The sequence below is a fragment of the Bos grunniens genome, chromosome 17 (genome assembly GCF_055505025.1).
Source record: "Bos grunniens cultivar Pamir isolate PY7600 chromosome 17, Bosgru_T2T1.0, whole genome shotgun sequence".
Taxonomy (NCBI): domain Eukaryota; kingdom Metazoa; phylum Chordata; class Mammalia; order Artiodactyla; family Bovidae; genus Bos; species Bos grunniens.
The window spans coordinates 59455278-59477862 of NC_141181.1; the positions used below are offsets into that span (position 1 = coordinate 59455278).

The 22585-nt window shown below is 41.7% G+C and overlaps 1 long non-coding RNA gene across 3 annotated transcripts; it reads right to left on the minus strand.

Moving 5' to 3' along the window:
- Positions 1 to 6259: 6259 nt before the first annotated feature.
- On the minus strand, positions 6260 to 20010 carry LOC147355512 (uncharacterized). 3 transcript variants are annotated; one of them, XR_015144594.1, is made up of 2 exons: positions 19770 to 19920; positions 6260 to 8222 (listed from the first exon to the last, which is right to left on the minus strand). It is a non-coding gene; the product is annotated as an uncharacterized LOC147355512 (long non-coding RNA). The 3 variants fall into 3 exon arrangements; XR_015144593.1 differs by lacking the exon at positions 6260 to 8222 and adding an exon at positions 14011 to 15470 and having other exon boundaries at positions 19770 to 20010; XR_015144592.1 differs by lacking the exon at positions 6260 to 8222 and adding an exon at positions 14011 to 14754 and having other exon boundaries at positions 19770 to 19975.
- Between the last annotated feature and the right edge of the window lie 2575 nt (positions 20011 to 22585).

The window sequence follows — 22585 nt, forward strand, 5'->3', positions numbered from 1 at the left end:
ACATTAAACTGCTAACTATAGATACTGTGGGAAGGAGATCAAAGAAACGTTTTTACTTTGCCTAAATTGGAATTTGAACATCCATCAGATATATTATGGGGGAAAATAAAGATATGCCCCACCTTTTTTTTGAACAACAGGCATGAGACTGCTAGGAATAAGTGAAGTCAGCCCTCCCCTCTGCTTCCCCTGGCAGCGGGGGTTTCCACCTGTGTCTCCTAACTTATCAAGTCCCTGATTTGCTTCCATCAGCTGGAGCTGTGAGCCCAGCCAATGCGAAGGAATATACGTGTAAGAGAAGCTGAAGAATTGCAGGTGCTTTCTGCTGACTGTGAACTCAGAGCAAAGATGAAGGGCTGGGTCTCTCTGGGTAATCTCCTGGCAGGAAGTGTTCTGGTCTGCTTGGGTTGGGCTCCTGAATGTAGGGGACCACTGCTCCCTTGGGAATCCCTGGCAGAGCCCTCTATAGGGACTGAAGACCCAGAATAGGGAAGGAGGTGGGAATTTTAGAGGATCAGGGAGGAAATGGGAGAATTCATAAGTCTAAATTCCAGAGACAGGGCCACCTTATTTCACTCTTCACTGGGAGATGGTGAATAGGAATTCTGGGGGAAAGATGATCGGACCAAAGGGTAATTAGGTAGCAAGGGTTAGCACCTACTTACAGCTAGAGCAACAGAGAAAGTACTGAGAAATAGCTGTGGAGCTTAGCCCTTCTTTGAGGTATGAGGCAAGTCATATAATTAAAAAAATTTTTTTTACTGAAGTATAGTTGATTTACAATGTTTTATTAATTTAAAATGTGTGTGTATGTATATATGTATATATATGTATACACACACACACACACACACACATATATATATATTCTTTTTCTGATTCTTTTCCATTATAGGTTATTAAAAGATACTGAGTACTGGGTGAGAATGGATACATGTATATGTACAACTGAGTCCCTTTGCTGCCCACCTGAAACTATTACAGTATTGTTAACTGGCTGTACTCAAATATAAAATAAAGTTTTAGAAAAAGATACTGATAGTTTCCTGTGTTAAACAGTAGGTCATTGTTGGTTATCTATTTTATATATATAGTGGTATGTATCTGTTTACCCCAAACTTCTAATTTATTCCTCCCCACCTTTCCCCTTTGGTAACCATAAGCTTGTTTCCTATGCCTGTGAGTTTATTTCTGTTTTGTAAGTAAGTTCTTTTGTAGCATTTTTAAGAGTCCACATATATGTGTTATCATACGCTACTTGTTTTTCTCAGTCTGACCTACTTCACCTGATTATGACACTCCCCATGTCCATCTGTGCTGCTGTAAATGGTATTGCTTCATTCTTTTCTCTGAGTAATAAAATATGAATCTTCTTTATCCATTCATCTGCTGATGGACATTTAGGTTGCTTCCATAACTTGGCTGTTGTGAACAGTGCTGCTGTGAACACTGGGGTGCAAACAAGTGTTTCCTAACCATCAGTCACTCCCATGTAGTGTGTTTAAGTAGTAAGAAGAGAACCAGGTTTATCTTCTCGGTTCAGTTCAGTCTCTCAGTCGTGTCCAACTCTTTGCGACCCCGTGAATCGCAGCACACCAGGCCTCCCTGTCCATCACCAACTCCCGGAGTTCACTCAGACTCACGTCCATCGAGTCGGTGATGCCATCCAGCCATCTCATCCTCTGTTGTCCCCTTCTCCTCCTGCCCCCAATCCCTCCCAGCATCAGAGTCTTTTCCAATGAGTCAACTCTTCGCATGAGGTGGCCAAAGTATTGGAGTTTCAGCTTTAGCATCAGTCCTTCCAATGAACACCCAGGACTGATCTCCTTTAGAATGGACTGGCTGGACCTCCTTGCAGTCCAAGGGACTCTCAAGAGTCTTCTCCAACACCACAGTTCAAAAACATCAATTCTTCGGCGCTCAGCTTTCTTCACAGTCCAACTCTCACATCCATACATGACTACTGGAAAAACCATAGCCTTGACTAGATGGACCTTTGTTGGCAAAGTAATATTTCTGCTTTTGAATATGCTATTTAGGTTGCTCAAAACTTTCCTTCCAAGGAGTGAGCGTCTTTTAATTTCATGGCTGCAATCACCATCTGCAGTGATTTTGGAGCCCCCAAAAATAAAGTCTGACACTGTTTCCACTGTTTCCCCATCTATTTCCCATGAAGTGATGGGACCAGATGCCATAATCTTAGTTTTCTGAATGTTGAGCTTTAAGCCAACTTTTTCACTCTCCACTTTCACTTTCATCAAGAGGCTTTTTAGTTCCTCTTCACTTTCTGCCATAAGGGTGGTGTCATCTGCATATCTGAGGTTATTGATATTTCTCCCAGCAATCTTGATTCCAGCTTGTGCTTCTTCCAGTCCAGAGTTTCTCATGATGTACTCTGCATAGAAGTTAAATAAGCAGGGGGACAATATACAGCCTTGACGTACTCCTTTTCCTATTTGGAACCAGTCTGTTGTTTCCTGTCAAGTTTGAACTGTTGCTTCCTGACCTGCATATGGGTTTCTCAAGAGACAGGTCAGGTGGTCTGGTATTCCCATCTCTTGAAGAATTTTCCACAGTTTATTGTGATCCACACAGTCAAAGGCTTTGGCATAGTCAATATCTTCTCAGAGAGCCTCCTTATTTCCAAGGGTTCCTTCCCATGAAGTGGGGAGGAGAGAGCTGGCTGGGAAGTTCTCACATTTATGTGCATCCTGTGTGTTTCTGAAGCACTTTCAAATATACCACTTCGAAGTCTTCCTGTGAGTCAAGAAGGTCAAGCACAGGTATTGTCCTTATTTTACATGGGTTGGACACTTAACCTCTAAGTGTGAAATGGAATGCCTGAAGACAGAAACAATCAATATACCTTAAGTATTGGCCATACAAGATTAGCAGTATACGTACCCCATTTTCACGGCAGATATCAATAATCCATCACCACATTCCTTCCCACTGAGCTCAGATGGTATCTCAGGAGCCTTGCCTCAACATGGCTTAAGGCAGCCACTCCCACTTGATCAGAGTTGGCACATAAGAGGAAACTCACCTGTGATTTTGAGTTGACCACGTAGTACCTGTGGAGTTACCAAGTTACTCAATACACCTACTTGCAGCTCTTATTGAGTGCACTGAGTTGCTTATTATCTGCCAGAATCCATGTTCATCTATTTTATTTTTTGTTGAAGAGTTCTAGGTAGAGGTCCCAGGTGCTGTGGCTCCCCTGTTCTGCATCTCCTCCAATCAATTCTGATTTCAGCCTCAGCAGTGGTAGACAGTTCCCTGGGAACTCAGACATACCTCAGTTGGCAGTCTGAAGGACCTATTCTCTGGATTTCTGTATTTCTGTTCCAGTACCTTCTCTGGTGCTCCAAGAGCCTGCTAGGTGGCACCCAAGTTCTGTCTAGAAGTGCAGGGACCCAACCATGGACTGTTGAATAAATACTCTGTGTAAAATCAAGACTCTGTTGCCTATATCACAGACCTTGATAATGTACTTTAAAAAAGATCCCTTTTCCTTCCTCATTAGTTCACTCCTACTTTTTGAGATCATGTTCTGAATAAGTTACCGCCACACAAGTACATGATGTAGGGTCTGCTCTTGGGAGAATGGCAGCTGAAACTGGGACATCCAACCAGCACAACTATGGCTCTCCGTTTCCCCTATTTGAAAACTAACTCTGTGAATTCAGCTAACTTCCCCAAGGTCACTCCACTTGTCCTTCTGCTTCTAGAGTTCGTGCTTTCACCCACAAGGCAGTGCTACCAACAGGGCTTCAGACCGCAGTTGGGCACCAAGCAACGGTGTTCTGGTACATTCAGTGCTACGTTTTGGTAGGTGAAAGAAGCTAATTGGATTTGACAGAGAGGAAATGAGCCCGTTTTCTCTCCTAAAAATAGCCTTAGTTTTAGTCATCCCTTTCAGGAACAACCATGCTTACCCAATGAAACGCCATCAACGTTTCAGAGTTTCTCGGTAATTAAAACACATCACTAAATCAAATCCCATGAGAAAAATATGGCAAAGATAAGCATTCCAAAGCCCATGAAATGGAAATAATTAGCAGGCATTTCTCTGTCTTTTATTGTAGCCGTTTCAATCCAGGTTGATGCGAGGTGCAGACAAGGGTAGAGGATGTGGCAAATTGATGCTCCTTAAGGCATCATGGGAAACTCCTGACTAGCTGAGGCTGCAAAATGTGCCTTTTGTTGACTATGTAGTTCCCAATGCAGATCTGCTTGGTCAGGGGACAGTGTGGATGGATCTTTCTGATGTCAACAGATGACAACTCTTCTGAACAGGAAGTGCTAATGCTTGGAGCTTAGTTTATATACAGCTTAGAGTCCTTAGTTTAAATACAATCTCAGAGACTACTACTGTTCACTGATTCCTACCGAGTACCAACGCCTGCCCTAAGAATTTTGCAAATACAGTCTTGTTTATCTCTCATCATATCCCAATGAAGCAGGCTCATTTTATTTTTTTAAATTTTTATTTAAAATATTTTTATTTACTTATTTGGGTGTATGAGGTCTTAGTTGCAGGGTGAGAGATCTTTGATCTTCCTTGTGGCACATGGGATCTTTATTTGTGGGACGTGGGATCTGGTTCCCTGACGAGGGATTGCACCCAGGTCCCCTTCATTGGAGCACGGAGTCTTAGCCACTGGAGCAGCAGGGAAGTCCCAGCAAGTTCATTTTAAGCCCCATTTTATAAGCAAGAAAACTGAATCTTGAAGAGGGTAAACCACCTGCCCAATGCCACTGAGTTCTTAGATGGCAAATTTAGGATTTGAACCCAGGTCTTTTAAACTGAAATTTGGTTCTCCGTGACCTAAAATATGAAGTTTTGGTGGTAGAAAACCTCAGTTGTTTTTAGCTTGATCAAATGTAAAAGCAAATTAAGTTTTCTCCCTTTGTCTATTCAAATATATTTATTGATAACCTACCTGTGGATTCTCCACCCATGTTAGGTGCTGAGGTCAGGACAGCAAAGCAAACAAATCTGTCCTTTTCTCTGTCTTTAATTTGCTTTTTAATTGGAGGAAAATTGCTTTACAATATTGTGTTGTTTTCTCCTGTGCGTGCTGAGTTGCTTCAGTTGTGTCTCACTCTTTGTGACCCCATGGACTGCAGCCCACCAGGCTCCTCTGTCCATGGGATTCTCTAGGCAAGAATTCTGGAGTGGGTTGCCATGCCCTCCTCCAGGGGATCTTCCCAACCCAGGGACTGAACCTGTGTCTCTTACTCTCCTGCATTGGCAGGTGGGTTCTTTACCACTAGCGCCACCTGGGAAGCAAAAGAGCCATAATTACACATATATAGGTCTGTCCTTCTGTTGTGGCATTTAGTGTTTAGTGGGGTCTCAGTGATAGCTTGGTGATATTCCTGGCTCAAGTCATCTGTGGCTAAGATAAGAGCATGGGATAGCCCACTGAATGCCTTCGAACGCATTCTCCATAGGAGGAAGGATTTTCTGTTACTAGAGAAGGAAGAGAGAGTTGGGAGGCTAACAAAACAACACTATCATTTAAAGATGCATAACACTCCTGGCTGGAGGGAAGTTTGGGGGAGAATGGACACATATATACATACGGCTGAGCCCCTTGCTGTCCACCTGGAGGTATCACTGCATTGTTAATTGCCTATGTGTGCATGAGTGCTAAGTAGTTTCAGTTGTGCCCACCTCTTTGTGACCCCATGGACTGTAGCTCACCAGGCTCCTCTGTCCATGGGATTCTCCAGGCAAGAATACTGGAGTGGGTTGTCCTGACTTTCTCCAGGGGAACTTTCTGAGCCAGGAATTGAACCCGCATCTTCTGTGTCTCCTGCACTGCAGGCAGATTCTTTACTGCTGAGCCACCAGGGAAGTCCTCATCAGCTATACTCCACTATAAAATAAAAAGTTAAAAAAACTTTACAGAAGAAAGATTCATACCAGAGAACATAATCTCATTTTTGACATTAAGGTCCAGAAATCTGATGACTGATGTTAGTATTTATTCATTTGTTGAATAGCATATGAAATAAAATTATTCTGCTGATATAGAAAGTGCAACAAACTTAAGGGAAGATTTTATATGATAAAATTTAATAGTGAAAATAATTGATAAAAAATAACAGAAAGATAGCTAAGGGCTTTACATTTTGATATATATGGAGTTTGGAGTTTTTAATGAATACATTCTACCACCAGTAAAATATAAGTTCTACTCTAGCAAAATGTAATAGTAGTAAAAAAATTTAAGTTGTGACAAAGCACTGGAGTTTTGCTTTTTTATTTGTTTTATGTATAAAACCAATAATGTATATAAAGTTAAATTAAAAAAAAAATGATGCTTAACATTGGTGTGGAAAAGGGATCAAGAAAACTTCCTGAAGAGGTGACCTGTATACTGAGGGATAAGTAAGAGTGGGACAACCATGGAGTGGGCAAGAGGACCTGGTGGCGTTAGAACAGTGCTCTAAGGGAGATGGACAGGAAAGTCTGAAAACCTGGGAGTCAGGGGGCACTGAAAATATTTTAGTATAGCCACAGCATGAATCGGGAGGATTGGGGATGGTGAGCATGTGAAAGAGATGAAATTGAAGAGGCTGGACAATGAAATGCTTTGTACACCATATTGAGGGCTTTGAACTTGATTCTGTGGGCAATGGGGAGCCATCGATGGTTTTAGGCAGGGAGTATGCCACGATCAGATCTATGATTCAGAAAGCGGGTTTGAGGACAGCTGTCTTGTTCATCCCTGTGTCCTCAGTAACTAGAACAGTAGCTGGCATATAGTAGGTGCTCAATAAGTTCTGGTTGAGTAGAGAGTCTAGGTACAGATTGCTATGGGTCATCAGACCCTTTCTTTCTTCCCTAGGATGAAAAGTAACACTGAGTATAGATGTAAAAGGTCTTCTGGCTTGTGGGTTCAAAGCAGTGTAAGTGACAATATTATACATCACGTTCCTCCTCTTGTCTGCTTCCAAAGGCCTCTGTCCGGCTTTATTAATACCCACTAGACATCCTCATGTTCATATCTTCACCTTTGTATTAACAAGTGGGCTGTCCTAATTGCCTTCCACACACACAGGCACTGATTTCTGGAAGTGGAGGGAGCCTACTGCTTGCTGCCAGCCACTGTCCTGGGGATATTTCCCCTTAGGATCAAACTACCTGTAAGCTCTTGTGCTGCTGAAAAGAAACATCCTCTTGTGTCAGGATGTGCCTGGTTAATTTCAGATCTTCAGGCACAGGCAACCCTTGACATATCAGAGCAGAAAGAGAAGGAGAACTCCATTGAAAGTGCTGGCATCCAAACCAATGTGTCATTGATGGGGGAGACTGTTGGAAGTAGTTTTGTCGTTTTGTTTTAAAGGGATGGATTTTAAGTTACACGATCTTGGTTCAAAAGTCTAGGCTCTGCCACTTAATTATGTGGTAATTTAATTGTTCTATGGCTAAGTTTCTCCTCTGCAGAATGGATATAACTTTTCTATTTTGCAGGTTTTAGTGAGGAATAAATGAGGTAACAGAAAAAAAGCTGTTTGGTAAAGAGAAGACATGATTTTCTGGGGAAACTGAAGCCCAGATGATATGAATGCATGACCATGGGTCAGAGATTGAGCCAAGACTAGATGGGAAGGAAATGGCGGTTTGGCAATTTTTCTTTTCTGTCTATATTTCTTCCTTGCCTCTTTTTCTCCTCAATGCCCTTTACCAGGTCTTTCTGCACAATTCTAGGTAGCAGACATACTGTGTTCGTGTATGCGGTGGGATATCACCACAACTATGCAATGCTGGTCAAAAATTCTCTTAGGACTCTACTGATTGCAAGTGGCTGAATCACATCTCAGGCCCTTACTGGCTCAGTAACTGGGAAGGACAAGTGTGGAGTTGGTTTCAGTAGCCCATTTATGGCGTGAGGGTTCCTTTCTCCTTGACTCTCATTTCAGCTTCTCTGTTGGCCGCATTCTTCGCTCTAACGCGGTGGGGGGGGGCGGGGCTTCCCTTTCATGGCATTTGTGCGTGGGATGGCCATGGGGGCAAGGTCACAGGAAACTTGAAGCTTCTATCACATCAGCATGGCTGCTGCTGCTGCTGCTACGTCGCGTCAGTCATGTCCGACTCTTCGTGATCCCATGGACTGCAGCCTACCAGGCTCCTCCGTCCATGGGATTTTCCAGGCAAGAGTACTGGAGTGGGTTTCCATTGCCTTCTCCGCATCAGCATAGCGGTTCTAGAGAAAAGAGAAAGCCTTCCTTCAGAACTTAGGAGCAGGGGAGGGCTGTTACTGGCTGTTTTGAGTCACATGTTCAGTATTGAACCAATCACCAATCATCATGACTGGGTGATGGTTAATATTGTACTATAATTGCGCAGGATGGGTCATGTGACCTAGGCCCCACGTGACTGCTGCCATTGGGAGGGTTGTGTGTGCTTGGTGGTTCCATTAGAACTAAAAGGATGGCAGAGGTGATAGCCCCTAAAACTCCATAATCTGTATATATATGAAAGACAATTTTATCCCTTGCCCCAGAAAGAAAGGAAAAAGAGAGGCTGGGCAAACAATAATAACATTGCTAAGCTAAGTCACTTCAGTTGTGTCTGACTCTGTGCGATCCCATAGACGGCAGCCCACCAGGCTCCCCTGTCCCTGGGATTCTCCAGGCAAGAACACTGGAGTGGGTTGCCATTTCCTTCTCCAATGCAGGAAAGTGAAAAATGAAAGTAAAGTCGCTCAGTCTGGTCCGACTCTTAGTGACCCCATGAACTACCAGGCTCCTCCATCCATAGGATTTTCCAGGCAAGAGTACTGAAGTGGGGTGCCATTACCATACATATTCCTTTGCCTGTTTTTCCCCCTGCCTCACAAGCTAACTAGGGACTCTATGTCTGTGTTCAGTAAACATCTGTCCTGCTGGGACCTGTTAGATTTGTGGATAAAGGAAGGGGTGGATGGGCTTTGGGTTTAAACATGTCTGAGATCAGATTCCTGCATTTCCCTTACCTGGCTGTGTTACTTTGGGCAAGGCACATAACCTCTCTGAATTTGTTTCCTCCTGTGTAAAATGAGATCATAGATCAACCTTAGTGACAGTTGCAAAGATGAAAAACAAAGTGCTTCAGTAAGTGGTAGCTAGTATAATTACTATTATTATAGTAATTATGATTGTTAATATTTTCAGAGCTGAGGTGGATGGATAGGAAGGGATTCCAGGAAGAGAACCTGAGAGACTCACAGTGTTAGGGCTGGATTAGAGATGATCTAACCCAAGGATTTCTTTTTACAGGCAGGGAAACTGAGGCCCAGCCAACAGCCTGGCCTGGGTTAGGTTACGTGTTGGTGAACTGAGGGGATGGCAGGGATGAGATCTCTGCAGGAGACTGAGCCTGGAGTCAGTTAGCCTCGCCAAGAGCTTTCAGAAATTACGAGGCCACAAAAATGCTTTTTGGCTGGAAGCTTCCAAATGGGCCCCACCCATCTTGCTTACAGTCGGTCCTCCTTCTCCCTACTGGACCCTGTGTTGCCAGGTTGGTGAGTCTGAATTTTTTTTTTTTAAACAATCATTTGTTCTGAAATATTTAGATTCACTGTCTTTTAGGATGAGAATTAGAGCTTTGAAAAGCTTGGTTATGGCATGACCTTTTCCCAATACTCACATAAGATGTTTCGCTTCCTCCTTCCTTCCACCCCCCATTCCTTCTTGCCTCCTTCCTTCTCCTTCCTTCCTTTTCCCCCCTCCTCCCTCCATCCTGTCTTCATTCCCTCCTTTCCTTCTTCCTTCCTTCCCTCCCCACCCTCCCTCCGTTCCCCTTTCTCTGCTCTTGTCTAACGTTTAAACCTTCAGTGCGTTGTGCGTGGCACTATGCCAAGGGTGAGGTCAAAGGATCACTCATTCGTACATTTACAGTATTTCTCAAGTTCATCTCTATGTCTGGCATGGTGCCAGGACCCTGGGCACTGGGGATACAGCAGGAAACAACACACACGTTGTCTCTGCTCCTATGGGGCTTACAGTGCAGTGTTTCCCATCCTGGAAACTGGATGTTTAATCTGGGTTCAGTGTCTTCAGTGAAAAGGCTGGCATGGGGCAAGGTGGAGAGGTGATTGGAGCCAGAACGTGGTGAGGGGTTTGGAGTTTGTTGTGAGGGCAGGGGCCAGTCACTGAAGGGTTCTTAGCAGGTGAGGGTCACACTGGGACTCGTGTTTGGGAGGGGACACTGCCCCTTGCTCACCTTCGTAGTGTCATCTAGCATCACGCCTTCCGGCCTTCCCTGGGCTCTGGTCCCTCTGATCTTCTCTCATTTTCAGTGATGAAAATGCTTCCATCCTTCCAGGCTTCACAGAAGCCATTCCTTCTGCCTGGAAACCCTTTCCCCTCTATGTCTAGTTATCTCCTCATCCTTCAGTGTTCACCTCAAATATTTATTCCTCTGGGACACTTTTGAGGTAAGGATTCCCATCCTCACCTTTCCCCACCAGGCTAAGCTGAGTCCCTGCTCTCTGCTCTCAGAGCATGCAGTATTACTCTTTGTTTCAGTGACCACAATTAAAAAGAAATAATGAATTATGTAATTGTTACATGTAACTTTTTTTTTTTCTGTGACCAAAAAAAACAACACTTTTTTCCCCTGCTCACCTCTCCACCTCACCCCATGCCGGCCTTTCTATAATCTCTCTGTAGACAGGGTTGAGTCTGTCTTGTTCACTTTTAAGCCTTCAGCATGTGGGACAGTTTGGCACTTAGAATGCAGAATAAGTAAATATTGGTTAAAGAATGAATGACAGAGGGAATGAATGATTGGGAAAATGAGTGAAGGAATAAATAAGAAAGTGAATGAATAATGAATAAATGAGTGAGTGAATGAATGAATGTGTGGATGAGTGAATGGATGAATGTGTGGATGAGTGAATGGATGAATGGACGAGTGAATGAATGAATGAAATATCACCCACAGTGTTTGGAATGTGATTATACTGGGAGGTCTAAATAAGGCTGTAACCTCTCCCCTGACCTAGTCACTTAATTGTTTCTTCAGCAGCACAAGACCTTATGAATCATTTACGGGGTCTTGCTCCCATGTGCTAAATGGAAAATCATTTTCATCTGCGTGTCCACTCTGATCGATTGCTCATGGCTGCCTAGAGCTCTGTGAGAAGCTTTGGGAGGCGGCTTTGGGCTTAGTGGAGGATGCCAGTATCTGTTAGTAATGTCTGCCATGGGTACCTTAAGGGAAATATTATCACCTATTCTTCCTGTGTGTTAGCTTTGAATTCCTGGGGCGTCTGTTCCTTGAGATAGAGCTCCTTTAAATCTTACAACTAATTTTACTCTCCTTATTGGGAAGACTCAGTGCTCTTTGGGGATGTGTGCTGACCCAAAATATCAATTCTGTTATTACTTGGCATGAAATATATGTACTTCTCCCCTCTCTCATGCTCCTGTTTTGTTTCAAATCTGATTTCTTACTGACTTGATCTCAAGCTCCTTGAGGGACCACTTAGCCCCATCTGGAAAATTAAATAGACAAATTCAGTAGGTTATTTTGTCTCTTGGGCTGAAACCAGAAAGTAAGTCAATTCTGTGGGAGAATTTCTCAGAATACAGTGTGAGACCAGCTGCAATAGGATCACTGGGAGCTACTGTTTAAAAAGCAGCTTGCTAGACCTCACTTTCTTCCCCTACCTCTCAGTTAAACATCAGGAGGTGTCATCATCCATAAAAGGCAATGAACGAGGTCTGGTGAGGACAGAGTGATTTCTCTGGCATTGTAAAATGAGCTCAGGGTGGAGGGGAAGCCAAAACCATGCTGATTCTCAGCCACGATCTGACCTGCTATTCCCAGCTTCCTTCAGCCAAATCCTACTCCACTTATTTTTAGCATGAGGCAGTGGGCCAGCTCCAGGGAGATGGATTTCTAGTTTTGGCTAGGCTGGTTATTAGCATATAATTTTGGTGGGGGGAGGGTCTCAGGTTCCTCAGCTGTTAACTGAATGACTTAATATCACCATCATTCCCTTCATGATCAGAATCATCACCATCAGCATGACAGCTGTCACCAACATCATCATTTCCATCACCGTTTTTACCATACCACCACCATCGTCACCACCATCATCACTGCCACCACCATCATCACCACCACTACCACCATCATCATCATCACCACCATTACCACCATCATCATCACTACCATCACCATCATCATCATCACCATCATCACCACCATCACCACCATCACCACCACCACCACCATCACCACCATCATCATCATCACCATCACTATCATCATCATCATCATCATCACCACCGCCACCATCATCATCACCACCGCCACCACCACCATCACCACCATCATCATCACCACCATCACCACCATCATCATCACCATCACCATCATCATTATCGCCATCATCACCACCACCACCATCATCATCACCATCCCCATCATCACCATCACCACCATCATCACCACCACCATCATCACCACCATCACCATAATCAATCACCATCATCACCACCACCATCATCACCATCACCATCATCATCACCACCATCACCATTATCATCATCACCACCATCATCATCACCACCATCACCACCATCATCATCACCATCATCACCACCATCATCACCATCCCCATCATCACCACCACCACCACCATCATCATTACCATCATCATCATCACCATCATCATGACCATCATCACCACCACCACCACCACCATCATCATTACCACCATCATCATCACCATCATCACCACCACCATAATCAATCACCAGCATCACCACCACCATCATCACCACCGCCACCATCATCATCACCATCATAACCACCACCACCATCATCACCGCCACCATCATCACCACTATCATCATCACCATCATCACCACTATCATCATCACCACCACCACCACCATCATCATCACCATTGTCACCCACCATCATCATCACTGTCTTCATCATCTCCAACACCGCCATCATCCTTACTGTAGAAAATGCCTACCGAGCATCCCCAATGTTCCTAGCTCTGTGTCCTTCACTATATAAAGCATTTTTTTATCTAACCCTCACAACCCTATGGGATATGTATTCATGTCTGTGTTATTAATCCCATTATTCTAGTTTTACAGGTGAGACCACTGAGGCCCAATTTCCTAGTGGGTGGTAGAGTATGAATTAAACCCAGACTACTCTTGTTCTTAACAACTTGATGAAGCGTCTCTAAACAATCTCTTAAGGTCTAGTCCAGATTGAAAAACCCTAGTGTCAAAAGAATAGATCCATGTATATGTATAACTGAATCACTTTGCTGTATACTTGAACCTAACATTGTAAATCAATTATGTTCCATATAAAAATTAAAAAAAAATAATCAACAAGGACCTGTTGTATAGCATGGGGAACTCTACTTAATACTCTCTAATAACCTACATGGAAAAGAATCTGAAAACAATAGATATATGTTTATGTATGTATAACTAAATTACTTCACTGTACATCATTGTAAATCATCCATACTCCAATATAAAATAAAAATTTTAAAAATGAGACAAGCAAACAAAACAAAAATTCCTAGTATCTTTTCAAGTTTTGCCATCTGTGGGTACAGACAGAAGATCTGATAAGTTTTTGAAAACATGTTTCTTTTTTTTTTTTCTTTTTTTAAATTTTATTTTATTTTTAAACTTTACATAATTGTATTAGTTTTGCCAAATATCAAAATGAATCCATCACAGGTATACATGTGCTCCCCATCCTGAACCCTCCTCCCTCCTCCCTCCCCATACCATCCCTCTGGGTTGTCCCAGTGCACTAGCCCCAAGCATCCAGTATCGTGCATTGAACCTGGACTGGCATCTCGTTTCATACATGATATTTTACATGTTTCAATGCCATTCTCCCAAATTTTCCCACCCTCTCCCTCTCCCACAGAGTCCATAAGTCTGTTCCATACATCAGTGTCTCTTTTGCTGTCTCGTACACAGGGTTATTGTTCTCATCTTTCTAAATTCCTTATATATGCGTTAGTATACTGTATTGGTGTTTTTCCTTCTGGCTTACTTCACTCTGTATAATAGGCTCCAGTTTCATCCACCTCATTAGAACTGATTCAAATTAATTCTTTTTAATGGCTAAGTAATACTCCATTGTGTATATGTACCACAGCTTGCTTATCCATTCATCTGCTGATGGACATCTAGGTTGCTTCCATGTCCTGGCTATTATAAACAGTGCTGCGATGAACATTGGGGTACACGTGTCCCTTTCCCTTCTGGTTTCCTCAGTGTGTATGCCCAACAGTGGGATTGCTGGATCATAAGGCAGTTCTATTTCCAGTTTTTTAAGGAATCTCCACACTATTCTCCATAGTGGCTGTACTAGTTTGCATTTAAATCCACGCACATAAAAACATGTTTCTTGATAGAGCCTGGAGTGTGGAATGATAAGGTGATTTTGTGAAGCTGCTGTTAGAGGAGCTCTCTGACTTTGTCCAGGGAAAACTGAGGTCCAGCGGAACATGCCTTGTTCATGGACAAACATCAAATTAGGGCCAGTTTTTGAAGTCATTTAGTTTTCCCTTAAGCAGGAAGAAAGTTGGCAACAAGATCACTGGTTAATTTTCTCCATGGTCTTAGAGGAGAGGAATAGGAAAGCGGCGTTTGAAATCTGTGGCTCTGGGTTCAAAATCTTGCTGTTTCTTTTTACTGTTATATGATCCTGGTTTTTAAATGGCTGACCTCTCTGGGCTTCAGTCTCCTTACCTGTAAATTGGGGGTCATAGTATCATAGCACCTCCCTCATAGGATTAAATAAGATAACATTTTCAAAGTACTTACTCAGCACATACCTAGGACATACCTTCTGCATGAATACTTTCTGCACTATGATTATAATGACTATTTTATTACACAATATAGTTTATAAATATATATTATAGAGAATATATGTTTACTGTATCTTGTATTAACTCTCACAGCTTTGTTTTTTTCCTCTGTATATCATCTCTCTCCACTATATTATTTCATTGATATCTCTCTCCACTATATTATTTCATTGAGACGAAAAGGCTTAATACAAAGTAAACTAAACCCAGAATTCCTGTTTTAAATCAGCTTACAAGATTTTCAAAACAGGCTTTTGCTAGAATTATGTAGTAAGGGGCCTCAAGGTTTCCTCTGACTTACATCTGTGTACAGCTGAGAAATTGACTTCTCCTCCACCATTCCCCCCACCCAGTCAAATTATTAATTAGTTGCCTTATTGACTAATTTCTAAGCACTCAGTCAAATTGGGTAACCAATCCAATTTGGACAGGAGAACAGCGAAAAGCTTTAGTTCATCCATTTTTCAATTGGGTGCTTGTCATTGTCTGGGCAAAGAGACTTGGAATCAAGGCCTCACTCGAGGTTGGAAAACCCAGGAACGGTGATTACTGAGCCGTTTTATCTTATCTTCATTTCTTCCTCGGCTTGATTTCCTGTAATAAAAGGCGGAGGGGCCCTTTCTAGTTTCAAGGTGGGACAAAAGAGTTTGAAAGGCTATTACTTCTATTAAAATTAAATAACAACTATTGAATGTTTACTCCGTGCTGGGTACTTTTCCTTGTTAGTAGCCGTGATTAGGCACTTTTAATGCTTTCTCTCGTATATTCTTTGCCATCCTGACCGACGGGATGTCAGCAATAGAATGAAAGTCGCTGTCGTGATGTTAAAAAAAAACCAACTCAGTATTTTTATACAGCTACTTGCTTTTAAGGACCCCCCCCCGCCCCAATCTTTTGTAAACATCTTCTGTGACATCTTCCAGATGGTCGCGGTAGCTCTATCTGTTACAAAGGTGGAGATATGAAGTTGCAGAAAGTCTGCACTGTTTTCTGAAGAGCAGCAATCACTTCCACAACCCTTTGCCTTGGCAGAGATCCTAAAACAGCCCATGAGAGGGAAACAAAGACAAAACAGCTACCGGTTTGTCAACCTAAGATGCAGGTACTTTCTCTTTCTTTTCTGGGATACACTTAGGAAGCGTTCAGTTCCGGGAACAAGAGCCAACGCGTTCCCCCATGTTTCCCTATCTAAGTGAGACCCAAGTAGGGTGGCCTGAACTCCCAGCTCTCTCTCTGAAAATCCTTTTGGGGAAACTAAAGCAAATAGCATAGAAAACTGGCTTTCCATTTTGCGGGAGTGGGTAGGTCTGGTACCAGCCCTCCATCCCAAACAGGCTTTGGATTCGGTTTTATTGGCTAGTGAAAAGAATCATTTAATAGTGGAGAGTCAGGCAGTGACAAAGGAATTCAGGTAAATTAGTTTCAGTTCTTCCGTAGATAGTCCTTCTCCTTTGGGATTAAAGCTTTAGAAATTAAAGCCTTCTTACCACTTAACTCCCCGACCCCTTCCCTGTTCTCTAAGCTTTTTAAAAAGGATTTCTCTTCCCTTGCTAAATCTCTTCGAGAAAGAGTTTCTTTTCTTTCTTACAGAAGGGTTGGGGGAATTAAACTCACCAAAATATCCTAACATCAGTGCGTGCAGAAAATTCAATGAAATCTAAATTAGGTGCATTTAAAAAAAAAGTTGTTTTTTTGCTGGGACCCTTAAAATATGCAGACATACACCAAGAGAGGGCTTCAAAGCCCATTTTAATAACTAACTACTTACCTGCTCAAAGCATTTACTCACAGGTCCCCCTTTCACCCCAGTCCCAAATACTTAGAATGTAGTTAAAGTTTAAGCTTTTAGCCTCTGAAAGTACCACAGGCACTTGTACGGGAGCGGTGTCCATAAAATCGACAAGCCCGGTTTTCCATTACTCTGTTGTAATTAACAATCCAGTAGTAAATTAATGATCTGGAATTCACAAATGGTGTGGAACTTGAGGGTTTAAATATTTAGCAAGGGCTCCTGACAGCGTGTTAAGTTCTATAATTTGATTTTGTAACTGAAACCTACACGAAGGCATGAGTCCCTGATGGTTAACGTTTTTCTAGGCATAGCCCCAAACAAGGCCATGGACACAGTCTGGGGTCCCCCTACCCCCCAATTCGCCAACCTTTTCCTTTGATTTATCTTTCCCTTTCTATTTGCTCTATATCCTTGGTTTCTCTCAGCTTGGAAATCCCGCTGCTATGATTCTTCTCCTCTCTTTTTAAATACTCTTCTCAATGAAAAAAGATTTCAGTTTCCCCAGAAAGCCTATCCATCACTGGGATTAAAATGCAGTATAATGTATACATTTCAGGTGATGTGAAACAAGGACCGGCAAAGATATAAAATATACATGGAGAAATATAAGAAGCAAAAAAAAAAAAAAAAGTGGGAGGGAGCAGTTCTTCTAAGACTGGCTGAAGTTTAAATAACAATTTACTGTTTAGACATGAGAGGCTGAAAGTCAGGAAATGTTCCCCCAGACATTCTGGACTCTTAAATCTGTTGTCAGTAAAGGGGTACAATGGTGTGAATTTTTAGCTGAACATCAGTTGGACTTTGAATTTCCTGGGTTTTTGTTGGCTTGTATCACAGTGAAACATTATATTCTGCCTGCACCCCCCACCCCCGCCAAATATATATCTAATTTCCTTTACAAAGGGCAAATAAAAAAAAGTTTTTCCCACCAAGTTATAAGAAAACATGTTATCTTTCCCAATAAAGCATTATCTATTATTGGAGGTTTTTTTTTTTTTTTTTGAGAGCTAAAAAGCATGCGCAAAAATAATGTTCCAAACCCATTTTATTGTGTTTTGTCAGATAAAAAAAAGCTGAGTTTGATTTATTATTTCATGTAGATATTATGTAGACGCTCATGTTTGACATTTCCTGAGAAATATTTCCGTCTCTGAGGTCTTTAAAAAAAATGCACATTTTAAAAGAATTTAGGGTTTGTTTTTTTTTTTTTCCCCTGTGTGTGTATGTGTGGTGGCAGATGGTGGAGGGGGGAGTGCTTTTAAGGTTCTTTATGTTTAATATGTTTATTAACTTAAAAGAATTTACTGGGAAATTATGAACTTTATGAAAGACAGACATTTCTTGAGAGTCAATTGCTTCCAACAATTCCTTTCTTTAAAGCCATTTTTCTATTCTTTCCTCCTATAATTACGGAATGTTTTAAATGTGAGTAATTATACCTTGACGTAGCTCGTGATTTAGAATGGACCTTTGAGAATGACAGCAAAGTGGTTTCGTAGTTCAATAAAATCAAAAGCAGTTAAAAAATAAGTATACAACTGGATTTGTTATTCTTTCTAAAAATCGGTCGTACATATAGCCCTTTTTGCGGGGTGGGTGGGTGAAATTTCAGATTGGAATGAAGTTATAACCCACCTCAGGAAAATCGGCCCTTTAATGAAAGAAATGGAAAAGACTTAATCACCAAGACCCCTCCAATGTGACACTTCAGATTACATCAGAACTCTCCCCAGTAATGCAAAAGGAGAGCCTTTCATCTGAAAAATGAAATGCTTAATGATTTCAATGAGTTCGTACCTCCCCAAATTTGAGATCAGCATAGAGCCTGGATTTCCTTTATATCTGGGAGCTATGTATGGAAATGATTCTTCTCTTGGGTTTTCCACCTCCAGCCCCCCCATCCCCCCCCCCACCCCTCTTGCTACAGGAAGGTAATTTGTTTTCTCTGGGAGAGTTGGAGGGTGGAGGACAGCCATGTAGTTATAGAAAATACTAAATGGCATTTCCTAGTTATCTGAGAATATTAACATTCAAGTGGGTCAGGTCTGCCCAGAGGCAGAAGGCAGAACTGAAGATCATTTTTTTCTCTGCTGTGTTTTGGTGATTAAATGTATTTGTCTGAAAAAGGAGAGAGAGAAAGAGGGAGAGAAGGGAATAAAAAGAAAAACTAAAAAAGACTTAAATGTACCGAGAGTACCTAATGAACTAGTTAACATTCTTACTATCAGGAAAGTCTAACCCATTCATAAATAAACAATTTAAAACCGCCTTTCACCCGCACGCACACACGCTCTCTTTGAGCTCCTTTTAGCAATTTGGAGTACAGGAGATTAAAGTCTTTTGGAAATTTCCAAGGTCAGACCTCAACTAAAATAGGATTAAGGGGGTAAGGGGGAAGGAAAAAAAAAAAAAGAGAGAAGGAAGGGTTTTATTCCCTCCTTCCCCTTTCCCCTAACTATCCGAAATAAATCGGAAGTCATTTCTCGAAATCCTCCTCTCCCCTGGCCAGTGGCAGCTCTTCAAAAGCTTCTGAGATTGTTTCAAAAATTTCCAATCCTTCCTCCCCCTTCCTCCCCTCCCCATGGTAAGAAAAACAAGTCAAGAGTAGGGAGTTAGAGGGGGGACATTAGGGGTCCCTTCCCCACCATACTCCAGGGGGCACTGTGACATAAACAACTTTTGCAGAAAGAGCCTGCTGAAAGAAGAAATTCTCCAACTTTGCGACCGTTTTCTCTTCAGATGTTCCAAGTCAGTATTCCAACAAAGGAAATCAACAAGGGAAACTCACTATATTGCCCCCCCCCCCCTTTTTTGTTGCTGCATTCCATATGTAAGGTTTAATGTCTCCACCAAGGACATAGGGCTTTGAATAGGGAAGCACAGGAAGATAAAACAGCTCAGTACCTTTCTTTCTCTCTCTCCCCTCCCTCCCTCTTTCCATCCTTCCCTCTCCCCGCCCCCCCCCAATTCTTATATCTTTCTGGCCTTTTCTCCATAAATGTTTTCTTTTCTATTTTTCCCCAGTATCCCTTCCTCCCCTTGCCCTCTCTTTCCCTAATACGTCTCTACAAGAACACAACAGAAAACATCTTTCCGTCTACCTTGGTTGCATTCTTCCGATGCTTCCATTTCATCCATCCTTAAGTCTTCCCAGACGCTGCTTGCCTGCTCAATCACCAGATTTGAGTAAGCAGGGCTGTCTCTCAGTACATTTTGGTAGATCTTAACAGTAATTATGTAGCAACTTCAAAGCAAAACTATTTGTGTGCTTTTCCGTCTTTTTTCCTCTATCTTTCTGGGCACACACGTGCGTGCGCACACACTCTCAATCCTAACCCCACTAAATCCAAACAAAAAATCCTTTTCAAACAGGGCAGAAAATTGGGTTGAAGTTAGCAGCTGGTATTTCAAATGTATGATGATTGCAAAAACCTCCCAAATTTCTGGGGGAATAATGAAAGGACCCTGTAAAGAAATAACACTTCTTTAAAAAGGAAAAGAAAGAGAACTTCTTATTGGACTAGTTTCAGTTAAAAATATTTGGTCGTGTCTCAAAATTTCAATATTTTAGGCCAGGGACTGCGAATAACAATGAAAAAAAACAAACACACGAAAACAAGTTTAGGCTGAGACATACATTTAATTAGAATTTGCCAGAACTGAATCTGGTGCCGACATACCCTAGTTCCTAAAGTGAATGATTTGGTCCTAGCAAACCTGTGCTTTTGGAAAGGCAATTTTACGGCAAAGAGTAAACATTTTTAATAAGATTTTTACTTCTTAAATATTTAAAAACTCCACCCAGTTCTGCCTTTGTGTCTGCCTTTAAATAATCAGAACTGGGTTGCCAGGTTTTAAGAGAGGGGGGGAAACCCCTTCATTCAATAAAATAATGGACAGCAAAGCCAAATGTTTCATTGACGAAATGTTTTCCAGGGATTCTGACTTTATTATAAATGAGAGTTTTATCTCAGGAACTAAAAATACTAGAAGGGAAGGAAATCAACGAAAGGGCTGAAAATACTAGGAACTATTAACCAAATCCTCCCCTCGCAGTAAGGACTGTAGCTTGTTGATGCTTCTGGAAGCCTGAGCAGAGAACAAACAAAAGGAACGCTTAGGATCCCAAAGACTTGTTCGGTGTAGAAAACTTACAAGCACTCAACCAGAGGACAAGCTTTCTTCAGAGTGGGCATTTCCAAGCGTGGCAGACCTGTATGTGTGTGTGCATGCGTGCAATTTGCACTATTTTCCATATATTTTGTCTACACTTATGTAGATGATCGCTTAGGAAAACTTCCATAGAGAGCAACTGGAAAGAGAATGCCTGACTTTTGTATGTTATTGACACTCTTCCTGGTGAATATTACAGATAAGAACATGTCAGAAGTTCTTTTAAGGAAAGGCGTCCCTTCCTTTCTCTTTGGTCAATTTTGTCAATTCACTGTCTAATTTGAAAGCAGAAAGACTGGAAGCACAGTAAGCTCTAAAGAAGCACACTGACGCATTTTCTGTTTTCTCTCTTCGAACAGGCACCTTATTTAAAAGTGTTTTCTCTGAATTTTAGGAGACTACACAAATACAGTAGCCTGAAAGGAAGATATAAACTCATCAGATTTTAAATAAAAATGCTTATCCACATCTGAGACAAATCAGCCTCATCACAAAAATATATGTTCATTAGCTGTAGCCTTGCTCCTTTGGAAACGGGATCATTCATTTCAGCTTTGTTTTTCTTCTTCTCCTTTATTTTCTTGCCTTTGTTGTGTTAAAGTCTCGTAAACTTGCTGTGGACCATAAATCTCTTTGCAAACCGTGATATGCTGATTTAGAGGGTCCTTATTACGAGTGTGTAAAACTTAGTTTTCTGAGAGTTTATTATTATTATTCCCCAATATAACACTAACAACAACAACAATAAAAAAAGGAATTATAAGCCGAGTCGATCTCTCCCAGATTTTTGATTTTTTCCTTTGCATACCTAAAAAAGTAGTGAAAGAGAAGACGTTTATTTCTAAATGACTATTCTCAATAATAGGATATTAATACAGTAAAAATCATTTGTTCCCATACCAGACCTTCAGATTCTTTCAGTAGCTTTGAAACGGGGGAACATTTCCTAGTGTGGGCTGAGAGGCTATCTTATAAAAATGGCCAGCAGATGGCACTGCACCCCTGGTTACTACTCCTGGACCTGATTTTGGTGCTATTCTTGGTTTTTGGGACAAGAGTGTGGACAGGCACTTTGGGGCTGATTCTGGGTAGTCAACAATGGCATCAAAAGATGAAGAGAAGGAGAAAAGTGACCAAGCCAAGGAGTTCTACTTGCACATGGTGGGGATATCTTGTTCGGAGAAGCTTGCTGGAGCTAAAAAAGACCCATTTGTCTTGGTGTGGGTGGATTTTGGTCTGGCACTACTGAATAGAAAATAAGACTCTGACTTTGTAGGATTATCCAAATCCCTTTAGGTATTCAGGAAAAAATGGATTCTTTGGTTGGCGGTGTAATTACAACACCTTCACATACCCTTGGGTAATGAAAGGCATTTTTGTTTTTTTTTCAAACCCTTTAACCAAAATGTTCGTTGACCATAAATTACAATGATAGGAATGCCCGTGGTAGAGGAAGAGAAGGGAGCTGACCATGCGTGGAGTTTGGGTCTGTGTGTATGTACATTTGTGTATGTGTGTGTGACATTGTTAAGAATGGGGAAGGCGATTGACAGATGAATATAATGATTGGATGATGGGGAAGGATGGTTGGATGAAGGAAAAAATAAGATACATCATGGATATGGAATCAAATGATATGAATTAAAATGGGGAATGTTCAAAACCAACAAAGAATTTTTCTTGACCACTTCTCAGTGTGAGAGGCAAGGCAGGGAATTACATTTTAGATGCCAAAATGCTGTAA